The following is a 23,693-nucleotide window of genomic DNA, read 5'->3' on the forward strand; positions in this document are numbered from 1 at the left end:
CATATGGTCCAGCAACTCCACTCCTGGGTATATTTCCAAAAGAAATGAAAACAGGACATCAAAGAAATACATGCACTCCCATGTTTACTGCAGTATTATTTATAATAGCCAAGCTATGAAAACAAATTGTATTCCTCAATAGTTAATGGATAAATAAGAGATGTGATACCCCCCCAAAGGAATATTGTTTAGCCACGATAAAGAGAGAAATTCTGCCACTTGTGACAACACAATGAAACTTTTTTAAATTTAAATTTTTTAAATTTCTAAAAAAGATTTTATGCATTTATTTATTTCACAGAGAGAGAGAGAGAGAGAGCATGAGCCAGGGGGAGAGGCAAAGGGAGAAGCAGACTCCCCACTGAGCAGAGAGCCCGACTTAGGGCTTGATTCAGGAACCCTGTGATCATGACCTGAGCCGAAGGCAGATGCTTAACTGACTGAGCCACCCAGGCGCCCCAACAGGATGAAACTTGATGGCATTTTGTGAAATAAATTAGACAGGGAAAGACATATACTTTATGATCTCACTTACATGTAGAATCTAAAAATGTCAGACTAGTACAAATAGAGAGTAAGAAAGGTGGTTGGGTCTAGGGGGTGGACGAATTGAGGAGATGTTTAAAGATACAAACGTGCAATCAGTAGATAAATAAATCCAGGACATCTAATGCAAAAACAGTGATTACACACAATACTGTATTATAAACTTTAATGTTGCTTAGAGACTAGATCTTAATTGTTTCCACCACAAAAAAGAATGATAATAATGTGACATAATAAAGGTGTGAGCTAATGCTTCAGTGGCAATTATATTGTAATATATAAATGTATCAAATTGATACATCATACACCTTAAATTTACACAATGTTATATATCACATATCTCAGTAAAATTTTTTTTTAAGATTTTATTTATTTATTTGACAGAGAGAGACAGCCAGAGAGAGAGAGAACACGAGAGGGAGTGGGAGAGGAAGAAGCAGGCTCCTAGCGGAGGAGCCTGATGTGGGGCTCGATCCCAGAACACTGGGATCATGCCCTGAGCCGAAGGCAGACGCTTAACGACTGTGCCACCCAGGCGCCCCCTCAGTAAAATTTTTAAAAAGAATTCTTACAAATCAATTTGATAATGAAAAACTACCCACCAAAAAAAGAGGCAAAAGACTTAAACAGGTCCTTTACCAAAAAAAATTACCTATGTGGTCAATAAGCATCTGAAAAATGTTGATGTAATTGGTATTTTGAAAATATATGGTAAGTATCTTCTCAACCTCATCATTAAGTGCATTCTATGATTTAGCAGTTCTACCCTATGTAGCAAATGAGTGAGTGGTCCACCAAAAGATGTTTACAAGAATATTCAGAGGAGGAAACAGGCCAAGAGACATGACAGAATTTTTATAAATCACACAACCTAAAGTCATAATTATAGCTCTAATTCCTCTGATTCTAAAGACTTGTCTCTTTCTTTCATGTCATTGTGGGCAACTGGACAAACTTCCAAATTCCCCAGACAGCATTTCTTTCTTTAATAGAAAGTAGCTCACTGGAGGGCCAATGTGTAATTTCCATTTGAATTCTCCTATGACAGGCATGTGACTCCAATGTGTTACATTTTAATCTTTAAAACCTGTAAGGAATTATTTAATAGTTTCATTGCCTGCTACTTTTCAAGAATGTAATTTCATTTATTTATTTATTTATAAAAAGATTTTATTTATTTATTTGAGAGAGAGAGAGAGAAAGAGAGCAAGCATGAGTAGGGGGAGGGAGGAGAGTGGGAGAGGCAGGCTCCCCGCTGAGGAAGGAGCCCAATGTGGGACTCAGTCCCAGGACCCTGGGATCATGACCTGAGCTGAAGGCAGAAAGAAGCTTAACCGACTGAGCCACCCAGATGCCCCATCAAGAATGTAATTTCTTTTAAAACCCTAACCTTCTTCTTGAGCCCTTTAATTGCTCCCAACCATGTTCGTCCTAGATCAAGTTAGGAAATTGTTTTAAGCGTTGTTTCTCAGGCCTTTACCGCACCTGATATAGCTATTTTGCTTCCTTTGAACGAACAACCCACACAATATCAATTATTTTTTTTATCAGTGCTATTTTCTAATGAAGGATTTGCCAAAAAAAGAAGAAGGAGGAGAAAGAGGAGGACGGGGCTTGGGAGGCTGGAGGAGGTGGAGGTTCATGACTGTTTTATTTGTGATAACTAAAAACTAGAAACAACCCAATTATTCATAGACAGCAGAAAAGATAAAATGTGGTATATTTATACAGTGTAACACTGCACAGCAATATAAAGACTGAACTATTGCTATATGCAACAACATGGATAACTTCCAAAGATAAGGATGAGCAAAAGAAGCCAGGCACAAAAGAATACAGTTCATATCACTTATACAATTTCACTCATATGAAGTGTAAAAACAAGATAGAAATATGGTGAAAGAATTCAGAAGTAGTTATACTTGAGGTTATGACACAGAAAGGAACAGAGAAAGCATTACTTCAATAAAAAAATTGTTTTGACAGCCATTTAAATGATCAAGGAAATCTCTTCAAGAAGTCCTCTTTGTCTATTCACGTATTAATAACCATGTTGTTTTAATTATAAAAGCTTTGCTCTTGATTTCAATGTTAGGAAGAGCTAGCTCTCCTTCATTGCTCTTTGTCTTCAGCATTTTTTGGCATTTCTTGTTTGTGTCTTCTTCCAATTAGTCAGCTTGTCTAACTCCAGGGTAAAAAGTGATGGTATGCTTTTATTGGTATTTTTTCACTGGTATCTTAAAGGTTTTTTTTTTTCAAAATAGTTTAATAGTTTTCTTTATATGGATTTTTTTCTGCTCTAAGTGAGACTTCCCATTTTATATTCTACATAGTTACTGCATTCACATAATGCTATTGATAATTGAATGTTAATTTTTCTATTATTCGTAGCAGTTTGTCTATTGATTCTTTTGGTTTCATCAGATATACACCCTTTCATTTGCTAAAGAAAATAGTTTTGTCTCTTCCTTTCAAATTCTAAGGCCCCTAGTTCCTTTTTCTGGTCTAATTACATTGATTAATTTTCTATTATTATACTAATTAGCTGTATAGGTAGTGAACGTCCTTGCCTTATTTCTTATTTTAGCATGAAGCCATCTAATATTTCCCCCATTAAATAAGCTACTGGATTTTGGACTGAGATATATATCACTTTATCATGTTAAAGACATTCATCAATTCCACTTTTGAGTTTCTTTTATAGATGAACAGGTGTTGAATTTTGTGAAATGACTACTTGTTACCCTTTAGGATGATCATCTGATTCTTGTTATTGTATTATTGACTTTTTTTTTTAGAATTTATGATATCCTACTTTATTTTAGGACAAATGTCTACTGTTTTTGTTTACTTATTTATTGATTGGTCTATTTAATGACTGCTTTTTTAAAAACATATTGTTTATATTTTAGAGAGAGGGAGGAGTGGGGGGAGGGGCAGTGGGAGAGGGAGAAGCAGACACCCGTGGAGCAGGGAGCCCAATGCGGGACTGGATCCTGAGATCATGACCCTGAGATCATGACTGAAGCCAAAGGCAGAGGCTTAACCGACTGAGCCACCCAGGCGCCCCTTTAATTGACATTTTTAACACTGAACCACTCTTGCATCCCTAGAATAAGGCTCACTTGGCCATAATGTATGGTAGATTGTATCATCTGGCCCCAATTCTTCACCCCTCCTATATGTCTACATCCTTTAATGTGAAAATTCTCAATGTCCTCCCATTGTAGGTGGGATTACCTGCCCAGTTTCTTAACTCCAGGCACGGCCATGTAACTTGCTTGGCCATTGGGGTGTTAGCAAATTTAATGTAAGCAGAGGTTTAAAAATGGGCTTGGGTCTTGCTCTCTTATGATTCTGACATTGCCATGAGTAAGACATGTCTAAGCTAATCTATTGGTCCCAGGAGAAGATGAGCATGCAGAGTAGAGCTCAGTCACCCTAGCCAAGGCCAGGCTCAATCAACCAATCTCTAGCTACCCACTAGACGTATAAGTGAGTCTGGTCTCACTGAGATTGAGCTACCCAGCTGAGCAAATCGGGACTATCTGAATTCCTCAGACACAGGAAAATAACTTGTAATTTTAAGCCTCTGAGTTTTGGAATTGTTATTCAACAGAAACAAAATAATTCATTTTATGTTATCCTTTTATCTGGTATTGAAATCTGTTTGCTAATACTTTGTCAAAGATTTTTAAATTGATAAGTGAGATTTTTTTAATATCAGACAAGATAGGCTTTATTTTTTTTATCGTCTTTTTAAAGACAATCTCTTCCAATTCTTTTTTTCATCATGTTCAGTTAGCCAAAAAAAGTGAGACTTTTAGAATGCTCTATATTACATAAACTGATTTGGATATAACTGTTTAATAAAAAGAATGTTTCCTTTCCTTATCTATACTCTGAAATAGTTTAAGTAGCATTGGAATCATCTACTTATTAAAGGGTTTTTTGGGGGGAGGGCACCTGGGTGGCTCAGTTGGTTAAGCATCCTACTCTTGATTTTGTCTCAGGTCATGATCTTAAGATTGTGGGATCGAGCCCCACAGCAGCCTCCATGCTGGGCATGGAGCCTGCTTAAGATTCTCTCTCTCCCCTACCCTCCTTAAAAAAAAAAAGTTTTTTGGAATTCTTCTGTGAACCATGTAGATGTGTGTTTTTTGGGAAGTGACAGGAGCTCTTTTATAATTTTCTCTGTTTTTTATTTTTTAAAGATTTATGTATTTATTTTAGAAAGAGAAAGATAAAGAGATCGAGCGCATTGGTGGGCGGCGGGGCAGAGGGAGAGGGAGAGAGAATCTCAAGAAGATTCCACCCTGAGAGCGGAGCCTGCAGCAGGGCCTAATCTCAGGACTCTGAGATCATGACCTGAGTCGAAACCAAGAGTCAGTCGCTTAACCGACAGCATTACCCAGGCACCCCAATTTTCTCTATTTCTTAAAAATAGAAATGAGTTTGGGTAGCCTTTCTAATTCTGCTTGGGTCAGTCTGGGTAAAAATTCTATTTTCCTAGAAAATTACTTATTTCAACTAGATGTTTATATTCATTTGCATAGGATTATACAAATTAATTTTGAAATTTAAATATTTTTTAAAATTTCCTCAGTTTGGATGTTTATTACTCCTTTGCAATATCTAATATTTTGTATTTGTGCAGTCTCCTTTTTTAAATAACAGGTTAACTTGTGATTTGCTTATTTAAACTTTTTAATTCATTTGTTGTATTTATTTCCTGTTTTCTATATGTAGCAGACACATCCTAAGGTATGGGATATACCCAATGATTCACCCCTTGAATAACCCCCTCCCTTGAGTGTGGGCAGAACTTGTGACTTACTTCTAACCAATAGAATGTAGCAAAGGTGAAAGAATATCATTCATATTATGTTACATTATATAAGACTGGATCTTAGCAAACAGGAGAGACACTCTCCCACTGGCCTTGAAGGAGCAGTGATGTTGTAAATTGACTATGGGGATAGCTAGCTACGTGGTAGAGAGCTGTGAATGAATGGCCTTTTGGAGCTGAAAGAGGCCCCAGCCAAGAGCTAGAAAGAAAAGAACCTCAGTTATACTACTACAGAGATGAATTCTACCAACAGGCCAAAAGAGTTTAGAAGTGAATTCTTCCTAAATTGTTATCAAATGAGAACATGGCTTGGTCTACCCCTTGATTGCAGTCTTGTGAGATTCTGAGTTGAGGACCCAGCTAAGCTCTGTCTGGACTTCTGACCTATAGAAACTGTGAGATAATGTGTTTAAGCCACTAAGTCTATGTACACAGCCACAGAATGAATGATGGCCATATGGAGTGAATACACTACTTCTGAGATATCTGCTTTTACGTAGTGCTACTTCTTTCCTTTTTTCTGCTTACTTTGTTCTTGGTCTGCTATTTTGAGTTGAGTGTTTACCACTTTTTAAATTTTATGTGTATTTAATGCTATGAATTTTCCTCTGATAAATGCTATAGCTGTATTCCATAACTTTTGATACGTAATGTTTTCTGCTAAGAAATTCTGCTTTTTTTTTGGTCCTAGATTTTCCTATTAAGAGCTCCTTGATAACACCTTTCTATATTTCCAGGTGGTGGCACCTTTTTGGTCTTGTTTTTAACTTCTACTTTATTGCATGTGGTAAGTGAATATTGCTTTTATTATTTCTATTTCTCGGAATTTATCAAGTGTTTCTTTGAGGGTTTGCAAAGATTTCCCAAATTTAGATATCTGGAACACCTCATCAGACTTCACAGAACACACTTATTCTCTAGGAACATACTTATAGTGCATATTGAATAGAGCTTTTATTTAAAGACAAAGAATACAGTGCAGCAAAAGGAGAGTACAGACAAAAATTGGGGGAAATCCAAGAGACATTCCATGCACAAGCTCCCAGAGTCCTCATTTACCTACAGACTGCTCTCTGTCACTGCACTGCACAATCAAAATCTGTGTGAGGAATCTCAGCTTCAGGACTATTTTAAACAGAAGTTCTTAATGACAGTGCATGTGGTTGGTGGCGAGGGGTGGGATTATAATGTCTCTGACCATGTGATCAAGCCAGGCTGGAAAATAGTTTATTTATATCAGTAAATAAAATGATGCTGGGAGTCACCAGGAGAGTTTCAGACTTTAAAGGTTTTTATCCTGGCCAAAATTCCAAACATGGACTGAGAAAAATACGGACCTTTTACATTTCAGATGTAAATCAACTCAATCCTCCACAGGGCTAATATGTGACTAATCTTTGTGAATGTTCCATGTGCATTTGAAAAGCCGTGTTCTCTATTATCTGGGTTCAGAATTAGATATAGGTTTATGATAATAAACCTTAATAATCATGTTATATATGTCTTTAATCCCCTTGCTCATTATTTATCCACATGATCTGGTGATTAGCATGCATTTCTTTTTCTCATCATCTCTCTTATAATTTCTATAGGAGAGTTGTTAAGAAAAGTTGTTGCTGTGGTATTGGCTGCCTGTTTTAATAATTTAGATCTTTATTGTAGATTAGTGGCTTTGATAACGTAAAGTATATTATCTCTTTTGATGATTGAGCCCATAAATAGGCTCAAAATCCCTATGGGTTTTTAATACATATTTTTCCCGTTCATTTATATTTACACATTTTGAATTGTTTTGACTTGGTCATATTTCTAAATCATCACAGAGTTGGATATTGCACTGTATACTAAACTAAAATCTTTTTACTTTGGCTAATATGTTTAGTCAATGCTGTTATATTGTTTTACGGTGTGTGTGCATTTGTGTGTATCTCTTCTACTTTATGGTCTATCTCCTTTTATACTATCTCTTTTTCTTTTCTTTTTAAGTTTATTTATTTAAGAAATCTCTACACCCAACATGGGGCTTGAATCACAATCGTGAAATCAAGAGTCCCATGCTCTTCAGACTGAGCCAGTCAGGTGCCCCTATACTCTGTCTATTTTAGGGGGAGGGGAAAGTATTATTTAATAAGATGTGTGTTCCTATATGGTTCAAAATCTTAAGCACATGTTTAGCTTTCTATTATCACATCAGTCATGTTATCGATCCCTCTTCCAAATATAATTGTAGTATCTAAATTTATGTGGCCATTATTACACATGTCATCATGACTGCAGCACAATGTTTCTTTCAGTAAGTCATGGTATATTTGTTTCATTCCCTCTTCACAAGGTTTACAAGACAGTTCTGTGTAACGATACAGAGATCTCCCTAAAGAGAGAAAAAAAGCAAATGTGATCTCCTTGCTTAATCATACCATCTTCCTAGCAATAACATCTCTCCAGAACCTCATTGGGTTTCTGTGGATGGGAATGAGCCCCAAAGCTGTGCCTAAATCTCATCTAAGTCTCTCTAGGTAGGACCAGACAAAAGATATCTGCCTCCCACACAGGCTCCACCCCAGGTAGTTTATGGAGAATTTCACTTTCCCCAGACTTTCCCATCGTCCCCGTTTCCCTCCACGCCTTAACTCCAGGGTTGGTGGGCACCACTGGTAATGTTTTGTGTCTCCCTATAACCCGCACTTACCTGTTACTCGATCACTATAGTAGTAGTGATCTATGGAACAACTCCTGTTGTGAATTGTTAGATTGAACTTCCAGCACTTTTTCAAGCCAGTGAGGCATTTATATCCATTAAAGTGGGCACATTGATAGCAAAACCGAACCACTAAATAAAGAGAGGAAAGATTGAAAGCAGAGCTCTAGGGAAAGTTAAGTCTGCTTCAGAAGCCTACCCCAATATCAACATTTACACTGTAGAGGTGTAGACCTCACAAGAAGGAAGTTGACACCCTTCCCAACTTCTGCCAGGAGTCCTTACTCCCTTGAGTGGGTGACAGCTATGACCACAAGGATTCAAGCCTCCTCCCCCATTCACCCAAGGCTGGGGGCAGAAAAAAACCACAAGAGCAGTGAGTGAGAAGAGTAGAATATAGTCAGGGTGGGTAGAGGGACAATGTTTGAAAAAATCGGGAACGTCCCCTCTCATTGTGGCATTATTAATGCAAAAATTGCAAACCAACTACAACATACATTTTGATGTCAGGACTCTGTCTCCTGCAAAGAGAAAAAGAAAAAAAATCTCCTTAAACCATTTTACAGCAGCCCAAAAAGTCACCCATCACCACCTCCCTCACCAGGCTTTACCTTCATCCATGAAGAGCACTGTGAATATCCCCAGCAGAAGGAACTGGAACATCCTCGCGCCCATTCCTGAGACAGTCCCAGAGGGAGGCTCCAGCTTTATTTATTCCCATCACCTGCCCTCAGGCAGCCCACTAGATCACAGAACCATAAATTTCAGATGAAGCCACCTGCATCCTCTCTATAATGTTCCCAGGAGAGGGTACACCCTGTCTGCATTTGCATTCCTCCAGATACTCAGAACTCATCCAGACACCCCATTTCATTTTATTAGGTCTAGCATAAGGTACTAATTAATGCTGGTAGAGAATCTCTCTCGCTAGTCCCTCTTCACTTCACTTGTAGTTCTGGAAGTTGGCCTACAAAGAGCCTGTCTAACCCCACATCCACAGGACAACCTTTCACATACGACAAACCTGGGGTCACTGAGCATCTGTGAGGGAGTTGCTCAGTCCCTTTCAGGTATGACCATCCTGGACACTGGCCTCAGCGTGACCTCCAGCGGTACTACACCCCTCCCAAAGTGGGTCACCAGGGCCAGAGCCTGATGCTCCAGATGTGGTCTGACGGGCCAGTGTAGCACCCCTCTGAGAGATGGATGGGACAGTTCAAGAAAGGGGGCTGAAGAGGTTTCGATGATCTGTTTCCCTTGAGCTTTATTCATTAATTTGTCCAAGGGAGACAAAGACCAGAAATGATTATAGTGGGAGAGACTTACACTGGGGGTGATGGGGAGAGAGGAAGCCATATTTGGATTAGTCACTAGAAATGGGGTGTGATTGGGGGAAAGGAGCAGGGAGGCCTGGAAATGAGTTTTCCCATCAGTTCTCTGCCTTTGCCTCACTCCCTCCAGACAGCGCCACACAGTTGTACCTCCCTTTTTCATCTACTAAGTGTCACTCAATTAAGTGAGGCTTGCCAACGTGCTCATGGGTAAACAGGAAATATCTGTATGTGTGTGCAAAACTCTCTGACCATGCTGGCCACATCCCTCTCCAGTTTTCTCGCACATGCTTAACCCAGTTTGTCATTCGAAGGCTTTTCCTTACTTATGTGTCTTGTGTCTTTCCCCTCTCAAGGACGAATGTGCCATGAATGCAAGACTTTCCTGGATTGTGTTCACTGCTTTCTCCTCAGCACCTAGAAAGATGCCTTGCACCTATCAAATAATCAAAACCAGCTGATGAAAACACGAATGCGTTGTTGACGTGGTTAACCCGAGAGGCACAAGGGAGCAGTGCCCCCATACGGACAGCCCCTAATTCCCAGTTCACGGGATGACATTCCTTGCCTACCTTGCAGTTGGTGGTCACCACAGAGAACGGACAGGCATTGATCATGGCCGATTCCTGCCTTGGGGAAAGAGTGTGGGGCCCATTTATCTTGAGTGGGCTCATTCCCAGAGCCAGAAACAGACTACCCCAATGTGATCCTTCCTCTGCACATCTGGGATGGAAGGTTCAGTGCACTACCTCCCTGTAATGTGATCTAAAAAAGTTATTCACTTCTCTGTGCCTCTGGGTCCTCACAGGTGGAAACAAGGACTGCCAGAGGTACATCAGATGTAGTTGTTGGGACTTAAGAAATCAAATATGGTGGGGCGCATGGGTGGCTCAGTCGGTCAGGCATCTGTGTTCGGCTTGGGTCACTGTCTCTGGGACCTGGGATCAAGCCCCGGGTCAGGTTCCTTGCTTGCCGGGGGAGTCTGCTTGTCCCTCTCCCTCTGGCCTTCCCCCCCAACACATGCTTTCTCTCTCCCTCTCTCTCTCTCATAAATAAATAAAATCTTTAAAAAAAAAAGAAAGAAAGAAAGAAAAGGAAGAAAAGAAATTCACATATGGATGGATCATGGCCAGGAAGACCCTACTTGGTGTCAAAGGATCTTTGGGCATGTAGAGCACTTGATACCTTTGAATTCTCTGAACAACCACATAGGTTAGAAAGAACTGACTTCATCTTCCAGTTGAAGTCCAAGGGCACTTGGAAAGGAACTGTTTTCCCCCAGGGAATAAGGTGCATATCTGTTTGATCTGGTGGGCCATTATCTTTCCTCTCTCCCATGCTCTTTCCTTCTCTTTACAATCTGGAGAAGGGTTCCCAGGGCTGGAGATGACAGTGGGGAGAAAGGAAGGGAGAACAGGTAAGAAAAAGTCTGTCTCCATTAAAAATAAATAAATAAATAAATAAAGAATCTCTCTGCCTGGCGGAGACAACATTCACAAACTAAGTCCCACTAAAACTAGGGTGTCCCACAAGCCTGGCTGGGATCTATAAGACTTATGAGCCACGGTCTGGGAAGTAATTCCCACAGGGACCACATTTGTGAGTTTTGCATTTGGAACATGTGAGACACAGGCACCAATCCATGGATAGAAGTCCTGAGGGTCTGAGTTGGGAGAGCCAAGCTTATGCTTGGAAGCAAAGGACCCCACGTTCTGCCTGGGAAGATGCTCTTGCACCATGATCTGGGCAACCAGGGATTAAAATCTGCAGCGAATTCCAACTTCGTGCAACGTGTCTCTCTCCTGTGTTCATCCAGGCAACTTTGAACAACATTCTACTGGGAGTAGACGTAACAGAAATTGTGCAAACACACCAAACTCCTAAGAAGTACATAAAGCTCCCTTTGTGCTTCCAAATCTGAGAACAACTGCGAACGTAGGCCGTCCCTCCATACAAGAATACTTCTGTGCATATACCACAAGTCTGCGTTCATAACAACCATCATCGTTCACACGGTATGTACGAAGTTGTGATTTGTTATTGTGGAAAGTGCGCCTTTATCACCGGACCTGTCTTCCCCTCCTAGTAGGTGAGGCCCAGAGATGGCGGGAGGTTCAGGAGCTGGTCCCCTGGTAAATCCCTTTACAAAGGTTAACACCCGACTCTGCCTTCCTGACTCAGCCAGAAGCTTCGGTCAGCTGTTTAGCCCTTCAACACCTCTCATCTGAGGATCTTAGTGTGGGCCCCAGACAGACCTTGGACGCCTGCGGCCACCTCTCCTTCCCACAGATAGAGAGGGTGTGCTCTGTAGCCATTCTTTCCTCCCCCGTCTGTATCTAAAGCCTTGGAAGCAGGTTCCCAGCCCTCCCCCCTCGTGGGGCTGAGAGTCTGCACCTTCTCCCCTCCTCTGGCCCCCATTCAAAGCCTTTCCACCCTGCTGCCCCTTCCTCCATGGGAGGTTGGAGGACATGCTGTCCTGCTCCTGCCCTGCCCAGGGGCTCTCCCTGTTACCCACGCCCAATGGAGGAGAAGGTAATGGACTTGAGGCCACATTTGGTTCCTTTGTAGCCAGCCCAAGCTTGGGCTCACCTTGCCCCTGCAGGACAGTGAAAGGGCAGGGAATGCAGGGAAAAGAAAATAAAAACAGACCCCATCTCCGCCCCCACCACCCCGAACCCATAGATAGTCCCTGCATTCAGAAATACCCTCTTGCATCAGTTCTGCCAACCTCCAACAAGCACTTCCCCTGGCCCTGCTCTGCAGGGAGCCCACATGAGAGTGGGATCATCTGGTTCCAGGTGAGGCCGTGAGAAGACAGAGACTTGCTGTATTACAGGGCTCCCTCTGAGCTCCCCTACAGGCAGGAAGAAGGAAGTGTGTGATGGATGTCCAGTCCCATTTCTTCTCCGTGACCGTTTTTTCTGCACATGAGGGCAAACCTGCCTCACTCCCATGCCTTCAGGGGACATGGGGTCTGGAGCACTAGCTCTCCTGGTCTGCAGTCCCCCTAAGCCTGCCTCAGACCCACGCTCCCCCTAGAGGCTGGACCCACCCCACAACACTGCCCTGCAGGCCTGGGTCTCACCCCAGAAACCCTTGCCCCCTTCCCCATCCTCAACCCAAATCAGCCTCCTGACCTAGCCCCACTTCCCTCCTTTAACTGTCCTCCAGACTTTCTAGCTGTGGGCAGCCTGGAAGGTACCATCTTCCCAAATGGGTTAATGAGTTGGGCATAGAAGCCACAGAGCCCCATGTCTTTCTTTTATGCCTAAGAGACAGGACTGAACTGAAATTTCAGCAGAGCATCAAGGCAAAGGGAGATCCTGATCCGCGCCCTCTCAGCTGTCAGTTGAGGGATCATGTCCGACCGGTGACAGAAGCAAGGAACAGGAATTCAGGGTCAGACATGGATTCTGGGTCACCCCTTCTCGTTGGTTCAGCTCCTACCACAGGTGCTGCTTAAGACCTTAACTCACCTAACATAGTTGACAGGGGATCGACTGTGGGGAGGCCAGGAGTAACAGTGGACTTCTTCACTGGGTCTCCTCCTAAAGAAAGGGGATCCCTCTTACACTGTTGGTGGGAATGCAAGTTGGTTCAGCCACTTTGGAAAACAGTGTAGAGGTCCCTTAAAAAGTTAAAAATAGAGCTACCCTGTGATCCAGCAATTGCACTACTGGGTATTTACCCCAAAGATACAGACGTAGTGAAGAGAAGGGCCATACACACCCCAGTGTTCATAGCAGCATTGTCCACAATAGCTAAATTGTGGAAGGAGCCGAGATGCCCTTTAACAGACGAATGGATAAAGAAGATGTGGTCCATATATACAATGGAATATTACTCAGCCATCAGAAAGAACGATTACCCACATCTGCAGCAACATGGATGGGACTGGAGGAGATTATGCTACGTGATATAAGTCAAGCAGAGAAAGACAATTATCATATGGTTTCACTCATTTATGGAACATAAGAAATAGCAGGAAGATCAGTAGGAGAAGGAAGGGAAGAATGAAGGGGGGGTAAACAGAAGGGGGAATGAACCACGAGAGACTATGGACTTTGGGAAACAAACTGAGGGCTTCGGGCGGGGTGGGGGGGGGATTGGAATAGGCTGGTTATGGGTATTAAGGAGGGCACATATTGCATGGAGCACTGGGTGTTATACGCAAATAATGAATCCTGGAACACTACATCAAAAACTAAGGATGTACTGTATGGTGACTAACATAACATAATAAAAAATCATTATTTAAAAAAAAAAAAGGACTCCTCCGAAAGCTTTCTGTGTGACCCCCTTTCCTGAGGCATTTCTTAGATGGAGTCAGCAGGCTCTCAGTCTCCAAGGCAGAGAGGGCTTTGCCCTGAGGCCCTTCCCTGAAGCACTGTTCCACTGCCCCAGCCTACTGCCTTCCAGCCCCTCACCCTGGTCGTTGCCCATCACATTTTGGAGTGATGAGTACAGGATGGGAGGGTCCTGTCAGCCACCCCCAAACAGCAGTTCTCGACCAATTTCCAGGACTGGGTCAGAGTAGATGCTCATATGCACTTCCTTTTTTTTCTTTTCTGAATTTGTATTGAAATTCCAGTTAGTTAACATATGGTGTAAAATTGGTTTCAGGAGTAGAATTTAGTGATCCATCACATATATAACACCTAGAGCTCAACACAAGTGCCCTCCTTAACACTCATGGCTCATTCAGGGCTTCCCTTTACAGGCTGCTGGGACATTGACAAGTCAGGCTGGAGAAGAGGGGAGTGAAGTTATACTGTCCCCTAGCTGTCACTTCCGTCTGTTCTCATCTACCAAAGAAAACCCAGGTGTGATGGGCAGCTTATAGAGAACATTGACCCAGGTTCACACAAATTTGTTACAGAGTTATACTGGGGAAAGGTGGACCCACCACTGTGCAACGTAACTGAATGAAATTCATTATTTCTATTTCCCCAAGCAAAAGTGAACAGAATGTTCTGTCTTACACGTTCCCGTAAGGCCAAAGCACAAGAACATAACTGAGGTAAGATAATGGAAGATTTCGGTATCTGAGAATCTCGGGAGCCACACACACCCCCGAAGCCTGAGTAGGTGGCGGATGACTCAGCCAGCAGACTACCCTCAGAGGTCAGCTGTCCAAAGAGGGCCATAGCCCAGGGGCTGCAGCTGGGGCCCTGCCATGGCAGGAAGACAAACCTGGCAGCGGGGCTAGTGTAGGAGTGGCCTGCTAAAGTCAAACTATCTCTGAGGCCTGTATTTGTCTCATCTGGGAGTAAGCCATAAGGTCAAGAACAGTTTCTTCTAGAATGGCCTTTGAAGTCAGGGACTCAGGTTCAGAACAGACTGGCTTCTCTCAGATGAGTGAGCAGCCAGGAAATCAACGGAGTTCTGATTTATCCTAACAAGGTGGGATCTAGAGTTCTACAAGGAAGCATGACCAAAAACTGAAGAAATATCCAAAGGATTGTGTAAATCCCTAAAAAGATCTCAACTGAATTGTTCTGGGAGTGTTCTCCTTGTATCTCTTCCCCCGTCTCCAGGATCTCCCCTCCTTTTGTGATTTTCTGGGAATTTCCAAGTGCCTTTCTCGATGCCAAACTCTTAGGCACACGTACTTTCTTCTAGAAGGCATAAAAAGGCTAGTTCAGGATTATTAGAAGGACTCTATTCCCAGAGCAAGCCCAGAGTCAGGAACAGCTTCCAGCATTTTGAATGCTGAGTCAATTCCACCAACTTCCTTTTTGCTTTCCCAAAGGCCTGACCCTGGGTCTTTCAAATCTCCCTATTTTGGGAGAGACAAAATTCAGCTCTTCAACTCCTCCCACAATGAGTGGCTGCATGAGAGCATCCAAGTCAGAGAAAGACTGGTCACAGAGGGGCACAAGTCTTAAATGCTGTGCTTCTGGCATATATAATGGCACGCTGTGCGCTGACCTTCCGGAGTCTCACTAGGTGGCACTACAGCAACCTCTGTTTTGTACCCTGCCTGTACTGCCTGTACTTTCTTTCTTGACAGGGACTTTTCTAACTAATAATATGCCTCTTCCCACTGAAACTGGGGTGCAGCAGGGGTCGTATTAATGATAGTTTCTTCTCCTATGCTTACCTGGCTGCCAAAGGGGAGGATTTCTGGGCCACAAATTGTTCCTATTATTACAAACAACACGTTCTGCCCTAGGGCACAGAGACCATTTAAGAATTAAAACTGTTGGGGTGCCTGGGTGGCGCAGTCGTTAAGCGTCTGCCTTCGGCTCAGGGCGTGATTCCAGCATTCTGGGATCAAGCCCCACGTCAGGCTCCTCTGCTAGGAGCCTGCCTCTTCCTCTCCCACTCCCCCTGCTTGTGTTCCCTCTCTGGCTGGCTGTCTCTGTCAAATAAATAAATAAAATCTTAAAAAAAAAAAGAATCAAAACTGTTTAGTCTCTGGACAGCCAAGTTCTATAAATTTAAAGCAGCTCCTTTGGAAGCTTTTGGTTGCATAAGAAAGTTTGGATGGTCTGATAATCACTGAGTTACAAATGTTTATATAAGTGCAAGAGCAGCCCCCATCTCTACGCTTCTGATTTGTGAGGTGAGAATAATGATCCATCTTGCTGTCTCCCTTCTTTCAAAGAGAATATTAAGAATATCCACTCATAAAATGTGGTTCAAAAAATAGCAGTTTCAGGATTTCAGCCAGTTCTTTTTTGCAGCCATGGGTTGGCAATCAATCACCAGAGACTCTGTTGCTTGAAAAAGATAGGATCTGCAGAGCAGGGAGACCGCTTCTCCCTCTCCCTCTCCTCTCCTACCCTGCTCATGTTCCTTCTCTCTCTTCCTCTCTCTCAGATAGATAAAATAAATCTTTAAAAAAAAGAAAAATAATTACACTAACTATAGTATAAATTCATACTAGTAATTGAGTTAATTAAAAAATAATTATACTAACCTCATGGGGATTTTGTGACAATGAAATGTGATGATTCCTGTAAATGGTTTAGAATAGTGTCTACTACAAGAATATGTGCATTAGATGCTTATGATTATGGTTAGCACAGCTGGCCCTTGAACAACGTGGAGGTTAGTGGCACCAACCCACTAACAGTGGTAAATATGCATATAACTTGGACTACCCCAAACTTAACTACTAATAGCCTACCATTGACTGAACGCCGTACTGATAATATAAATAGTTGCTTAATACATTTTGTGCATTATATGCACTATTTACTGTATTCTTACAGTAAAGGTAGAGAAAAGGAAATGTTATTAAGAAAAACATAAGGAAGACAAAATCCATTTACAGTACGATAGGTATACTTATTGAAAAAAGTCTGCATGTAGGTGCAGTTCAAACTCGTGTTGTTCAAGAGTCAACTATACAGCCAAGGAATTCTAGGACATGGCTAAGATCTAGTTGGGTAAGAGTTCCAATGGCGCTGATGCGAACATGGAACATCAACAACCGCATTTAACAGGCAGAGAAGTGAAGGTGATAATACAAATCCCCTTTGCTCTCAAATAAACGTGCAAGAGAAGCCTTCTAAAGGAGTGTTGGCAAGGAGCACAGACGCAAAGCCCAGGGAGATGTTCGAATTACTCCCGGATCAAGGCACTGAAGTGGTCAGCCCTGGGGTCAAGGGGCAGCCAAGAGTGAGAGAAAGCCTCTGAGATCTGGATTAGAAACGGCCTATGTTCCAAAGCATCTGATGACAACCCCTTAACAGCCCTGGGATGAGTATCCAGTCTTACAAATAGGAGCAGGTATCAACACATTCCATTTCTGACCACTTATCTGAGAGAGAAAAAAATTCTCTGTGTAAGTTAACCGAAGTTTGAGAAATGGTGTTATCTAGGCAGAGGGGAGAGGGCAATGCGCACAGCACTGAGAGTGATGGCTAATGGTTTTCACAGTAACTATCATTATGGAAATTTAGATTTCTGAAGAGCTCTGATAATCTGTCACTGTTAATCTGAGAATATGTAAGGTTTAGAACTGACATCCTAGGCTTAAGCTTAGCTTTCTTTCTTAATTTAATTTTTTATATTTTATTTTGTACTGCATTGTATTGCATTTTTTTCATCATGGTAAGTGTACTCTATAATCCCCATCACCTATTTTACCCATCCCCCACTCAGCTCCCCTCTGCTAACCATCAGTTGTTTTTCTAGTTAAGAGTCTGTTTCATGGTTTGTTTCTCTTCTTTTCCTTTGCATGTTTGTTTTGTTTCTTAAATTCCATATATGAGTGAAATCATATGGTACCTGTCTTTCTCTGACTTATTTTGCTTAATATTCCTCCCAGCCTTGCCCAAAGGAACCTATGGCCATTTACCAGGGGAACTGTGCACTGGGGAAAAGGAAATATTCAAACCTTTCAGGATTACTAGAAACTGGCCCTGAATTGACACAAATTCCAAGAGACCCAAAATGACTGTGGCCCACCAGTCAGAGTAGGGGCTTAGGAAGGTGATCAATGGAGTTTTAGCTCAGCTACATCTCATAGTGGGTCCAGTGGGTCCCTGAACCTTCCTATGTTTACTTCAAAATGCATACTTGGAATAGACATACTTAGCTGGCAGAGGTGTTTACTTCAAAATGCATACTTGGAATAGACATACTTAGCTGGCAGAGGTGTTTACTTTTAAAATTTCAAAATGCATACTTGGAATAGACTTACTTAGCTGGCAGAAGCCCTTCATTCGTTCCCTGACTATGGAGTGAAAGCTATTATGGCAAGAAAGGTCAAACAGAAGCCCTTAAAAATGGCTCTACCTAGGAAAATGGTAAACCAAAAGTAATTCTCAGGAGGACTGCAGAGATTAGTGCCAACATCAAGGACGTGAAGGATGCAGAGGCAGTGATTCCCACCATGTCCCCATTCAACTCTCCTAATTGGCCTGTGCAGATGACAGATGGACTTGGATAATGGCTGTGGTTTATTATAATTTTAATCAGGTGGTGACTCCAACTGCAGCTGCTGTACCAGATGTGGTTTGATTGCCTGAGCAAATTAACACATCCCCTGGTACCTGGGGTGTAGCTATTGATCTGGCAAACATTTTTTTTTCCATACCTGTCTACACACTCACCAGAAGCAGTTTGATTTCAACTGGCAAGGCCAGAAATACATCTTTACTGTCCTACCTCTTTGGTAAAACAACTCTCCAGCCCTGTGTCAATTTAGTTTCTAGGGGATCTTCATTTCCTTTCCCCTCCAAGAGATATCACACTGGTCCTATTACAGTGACAACATAATGCTTAATGGTCCTAGAGAGCAAGCAGAAGCAAGTATTCCAGACATATTGGTAAAACATTTGCATGTCAGAAGGAATAAGTCCAACAAAAATTCAGGAGACTGCTACCTCAGTGAAATTTCTAGGGGTTCAGTGACATGAGACATGTTGAGATATCCCTTCCAAGGTGAAGGATAAATTCACCGTTTAATCAGGCCCCTCCTACAACACAAAACGAGGTATATTGGCTAGTGGGTGTCTTGGATTTTGGAGGCAACATATTCCTCATTTGGGTGTGCTAATCTTGCCCATTTGCTGCGTAACCAAAAAGCTGCTAGACTTGAGCGAGGCCCAGAAAAGAGAAGGCCCTGCAACAGTTCCAGGCTGCCGTACAAGCTGCTCTGCCCCGGGGCCATCCAATCAGCACAACCAATGGCATAAAAGGTGGCAGTGGCAGACAGGGATGCTGTTTGGAGCCCCTGGCAGGCACGTATAGCTCAACTGCAGCACAGGCCCTTAGAATTTTGGAGCAAGGCCTGGCCATCCTTTGCAGATAACTGCTCTCCTGTTTAGAATAGCTCTTGGCCTGCTACTAGGCCTCAGTAGAAACTAAACACTTGACCATGGGACACCAAGTTACCATGAGACCTGAGCTGCCCAGCACAAACTGGACGTTATCTGACCCACCTGTTGACTTTTAGTTCTATTAAATTATATTTACATAGTTCTTCCGATTTTGGTCAAGGTAGTTTAAGAGGGGCCAGATTTACCCTCCTGCCTAAAGCAAATAAAAAAATGAATAGATGACAATACATGGGTCCCAAGGCATTGGATATGAGGCAATGTAGGTCACTGATTCCTGAGGCACAGAAAATAAATGAGGTGAGCCCTATGACTGCCCCAGCTTATACCTGAAGAGTTCACAGGCTGTAGAAGTGTGCCTGAGTCGAAGAGACAAAACTGACAGTCTGGGAGGACCAAGGTGGCTAAGAGCTCACAGAGCTCTACATCAAACTATACAGAGCATACATCAAACAAAAAAACTAACAGAATTGAAGGAATAGACAAAGCCACAATTATAGCTGAAGATTTCAACATCTTTCTCTCAAAAACAGATAAAACAACTAGGCAAAAAATTTAGCAACACCACAAGCAACCGAAAGGATCCAACTGACATTTACAGAACCCTTCAACCAATAAGAACGCAGGTGCACAGAGAACATACACCAAGGTATGCCACATCTGGGCCACAAACAAATCTAAACAAATTTAAAAAACTGGAGCTCAAAGTTCATCCTCCAATGACAATGGAATCAAACCAGAAACTTGTAACAAAAAGATATTAAGAAAATCTACAAACACTCAAAAACTAAACAACTCTTAATAATCCATAGATCAAATAAATAAGTAAATAATCCGTGGATCAAAGAGGACGTTTCAAGGGAAAAATTTTTAAATGCATTGAATTGAACGAAAATTAAAACATGTCAAAATCTGTAGAAAGGAGCTAATGCAGTGCTCCTTTTATAGATCTTTTTAAAACACTAAACACATACATCTGAAAAGAGGGAAAGTTATATATTAATATTCTAAGCTCCCATCTCAAGAACCTAGGAAAACAAGAGCAAATTAAACCCTAAGCAGAAGGAAGGAAATAATAAGAGAAAAAAAATCAATGAAAATGAAAACAGAAAAACAACTGGGGAAAAAAAAAAAGCTGATTAAGGTCTACAGATTTTAGAAACCTCTAGTAAGACTGATAAAATAGAGAAGAAATATATTTCCAGTATCAGGAATGAAGCATGAGATATCACTGCAGACCTTGCTGACATAAAAAAGATAATAAGGTAATACTGTGGACTACTCTATACAAATAAATTTGACAACTTAGACAAAAAGGACCAATTTCTCAAAAATTACAGACTACTTCAACTCACCCAATATGAAATTATTTTAATAGTTTGTAACTATTTAAACAAGCCTTACCACCAATCTTTCACAAACTGTTCCAAAAAATTAAAGAGAAAGTCCTTCACGTCTTATTCTATGAGGCCAGTATTACTCTGATATTAAAACCAGACAAAAAACAGTATAGAAAAGAAAACCATTACAGACTTGTCAAATCATATGTTGTACACCTAAAACTAATGTTACATTGTATGCTAACTATACTTAGCTAAAAAATGAAATAAAATAAAAAGAAATTATTGACCACTACCTCACATGCACAGAAATGAAAAAAAAAAAACCACAAACAAACAAACAAAAAAAAGCCTCTAACAGATATTAGCAAATAGAATCCAGTAGTATATAAAAAGAATTATGCACCATGACCAAGTGGGATTTATTCTGGGAAGCAAAACTGGTTCAACATTCAAAAATCAATGTAATCTACCATATTAACAGGTTAAAGAAGAAAAAATCATATAATACCAATCAATTCAGAAAAAGCATTTAATAAAATTCAAAACCCATTCATGATTAAAAAAAATAAACTCTCAGAAAAATAGAACTAGAGGGGACCTTCTTTAGCTTACTAAAGAGCGTACACACACACACACACACACAACACTGCAGATAACATTATGCTTTTTTTTTTTTTAGTATATATATTTTTTAAAGATTTTATTTATTTATTTGACAGAGATAGAGACAGCCAGCGAGAGAGGGAACACAAGCAGGGGGAGTGGGAGAGGAAGAAGCAGGCTCATAGCAGAGGAGCCTGATGTGGGGCTCGATCCCATAACGCTGGGATCACGCCCTGAGCCGAAGGCAGACACTTAACCGCTGTGCCACCCAGGCGCCCCAACACTATGCTTAATGGTGAAAAACTAAATGCTCTCACCTTAAGGTTGGGAACAAGGCAAGGATACTCTCTTTCACCACTCTTAACAAATATAATGCTGGAAGTTCTACACAGTGCAATAACACAAGAAAAGGAAGTAAATGGACTACAGATTGGAAAATAAGAAATAAAACTGTCCCTATTGGCAGAGAATATGATTGTTCATGTAGAAATTCCCGAAGAATCTACCTAAATAAATAAAGAAAGAAATAAGAATTAATAAGCGAATTCAGCGAGGCTGCAGATACAGGATAAATACATAAAAAACTGTTATATTTCTGAACACTAACAATGAATGTGTGAATATCAAAATTTAAAACATAATACCATGCATCACTGCATAAAAAAATGAAATACTAAGTTGTAAATCTAACAAAACACAGTCAAGGCTTATTTGCTGAAAACAACAAAATACTGATGAAAGAAATCAAAGAAGTTCTAAACAAAATGAAAACATACCATATTCATAGATTCAAAGATTCAAAATAGTACAAATGTCAATTCTTCCCATTATGATATATAGATTTAGCACATTTCCTATCAAAATTTCAGAAAGATTTCTTATAGACTAGACTATTATAAAATTTATATAAAAAGGCAAACAAACTAGAATAGCCAGCTAGAACAATTTTAAAAAATAATAAGGCAGGAGGAACCTCATTTCAAGACTTTTCACATATTTATAGGAATGAAAACTGTGAGATAATGGTGGAGGGACAGACACACAGATCAATAAAACAGAACAGAGATGCCAGAAATAGACTAACATCATTATGCCCAAATGATTTTTGACAAAAGGACCAAAGCAATTCAATGAAGGAAACCTTTTCAACAAATGATACTGGAATAATTGACCATTCATAGGAAAAACAAAATTCAACCTAAGTCTTACACTTAATACAAAAATTAACTCAGAATGGATCACAGATTTAAATATAAAATGTAAAACTTTAAAAAATATATTTGGGCTCTAGGGCTAAGAAAAGAGTTTTTAGACTGGACACTAAATGTATGATCCATAACAGGGAAAGTTGACAAAATGGATTTAATCAAAATGTAAAACTTTTGCTTGGTGAAAGACCCTATTAAGGGGGTGAAAGACAAGCTACAGAGCAGAAGAACATATGCGTAAACCACATACAATTGACTCTTCAACAACACGGGGGCTAGGGGCACCAACTTCCCACACAGTCACAAATCTGCATGTTAACTTTTGATTCCCCAAAACCTGAACTAGTAATAGCCTACTGTTGACCATAAGCCTTACTGATAACATAAACCATTGATTAACACATACTTTGAATGTTACATGTATTATATGCTGTAGTCTTACAATACAGTAAGCTAGAGAAAAGAAAATATTAAGAAAATCATAAGGAAGAGAAAATATATTTACAGTATTATATTTATATTTTAAAAAAACCCTACATTATCAGTTGGCCTGTACAGTCTAAATCTATGTTGTTCAAGAATCAACTGCACTATACACTATTTATAATGCAGCCAATTATTACTTGGTAGACACTATGCTAAGATGCATTTTCCCATTTAATTTTCACAACAACCATATGAAGGAAGTCAGATTATCATCTCATTTTAAAAGTGAGAAAATCGAATCAAAGAGAGGCTATATAACTTGCCCAAGGCACAAAACTAGGGAGTGGAAGAGTCAGAATTTGAGCCCAGATAATATGACCTCAGAGCCTACACTCTTAAGTACTATGCCATATCCTTCCATATCATTCAATGTGTTACTGAAGGAATCTGAAAATGAAATAATTAGGGCTGAACTAGTGATTAGTTGTAAAAAGGAAATGGAAGTGAGAGAGATGAGGCTTTAAAAGGAAATAAATGGTAGAACTTAATACCTGTAAGATATATGGGGATGAGAAAGAGTAAAAAATGATCATTTCTTAAGTGTTGGAAGCCTGGGGAAATGATGATACCACTGAAAGGAATATGGATATCATAAGGGTGAATCCAGAGGGAAAGGAGAAATAGTATTTTAGTTATGTCATATTTGAGAAGGAAAAGATATTCATGTAGAAATCTTAGTACACAGCTAAGATAAATTTTAGAAACCAGGAAAGAGGTAAGAGTTGGAAATAAAGATTTTGAAATTATCTCACATAAAATGAGTAGTGGAAGCAATAAAACTATTAAGCTCTCGGGGCACCTGGGTAGCTCAGTCAGTTAAGCATCCGACTCTTGA

At 40.7% G+C, this 23,693-nt stretch overlaps 1 long non-coding RNA gene across 1 annotated transcript; it reads right to left on the minus strand.

The window, feature by feature from the left end:
- Positions 1–4,288: 4,288 nt before the first annotated feature.
- On the minus strand, positions 4,289–13,072 carry LOC117803339. The gene is made up of 2 exons (XR_004627069.1): positions 8,085–13,072; positions 4,289–7,766 (listed from the first exon to the last, which is right to left on the minus strand). It is a non-coding gene; the product is annotated as an uncharacterized LOC117803339 (long non-coding RNA).
- Positions 13,073–23,693: the final 10,621 nt, after the last annotated feature.

Source organism: Ailuropoda melanoleuca, chromosome 8 (assembly GCF_002007445.2).
Source record: "Ailuropoda melanoleuca isolate Jingjing chromosome 8, ASM200744v2, whole genome shotgun sequence".
NCBI classification, from domain to species: domain Eukaryota; kingdom Metazoa; phylum Chordata; class Mammalia; order Carnivora; family Ursidae; genus Ailuropoda; species Ailuropoda melanoleuca.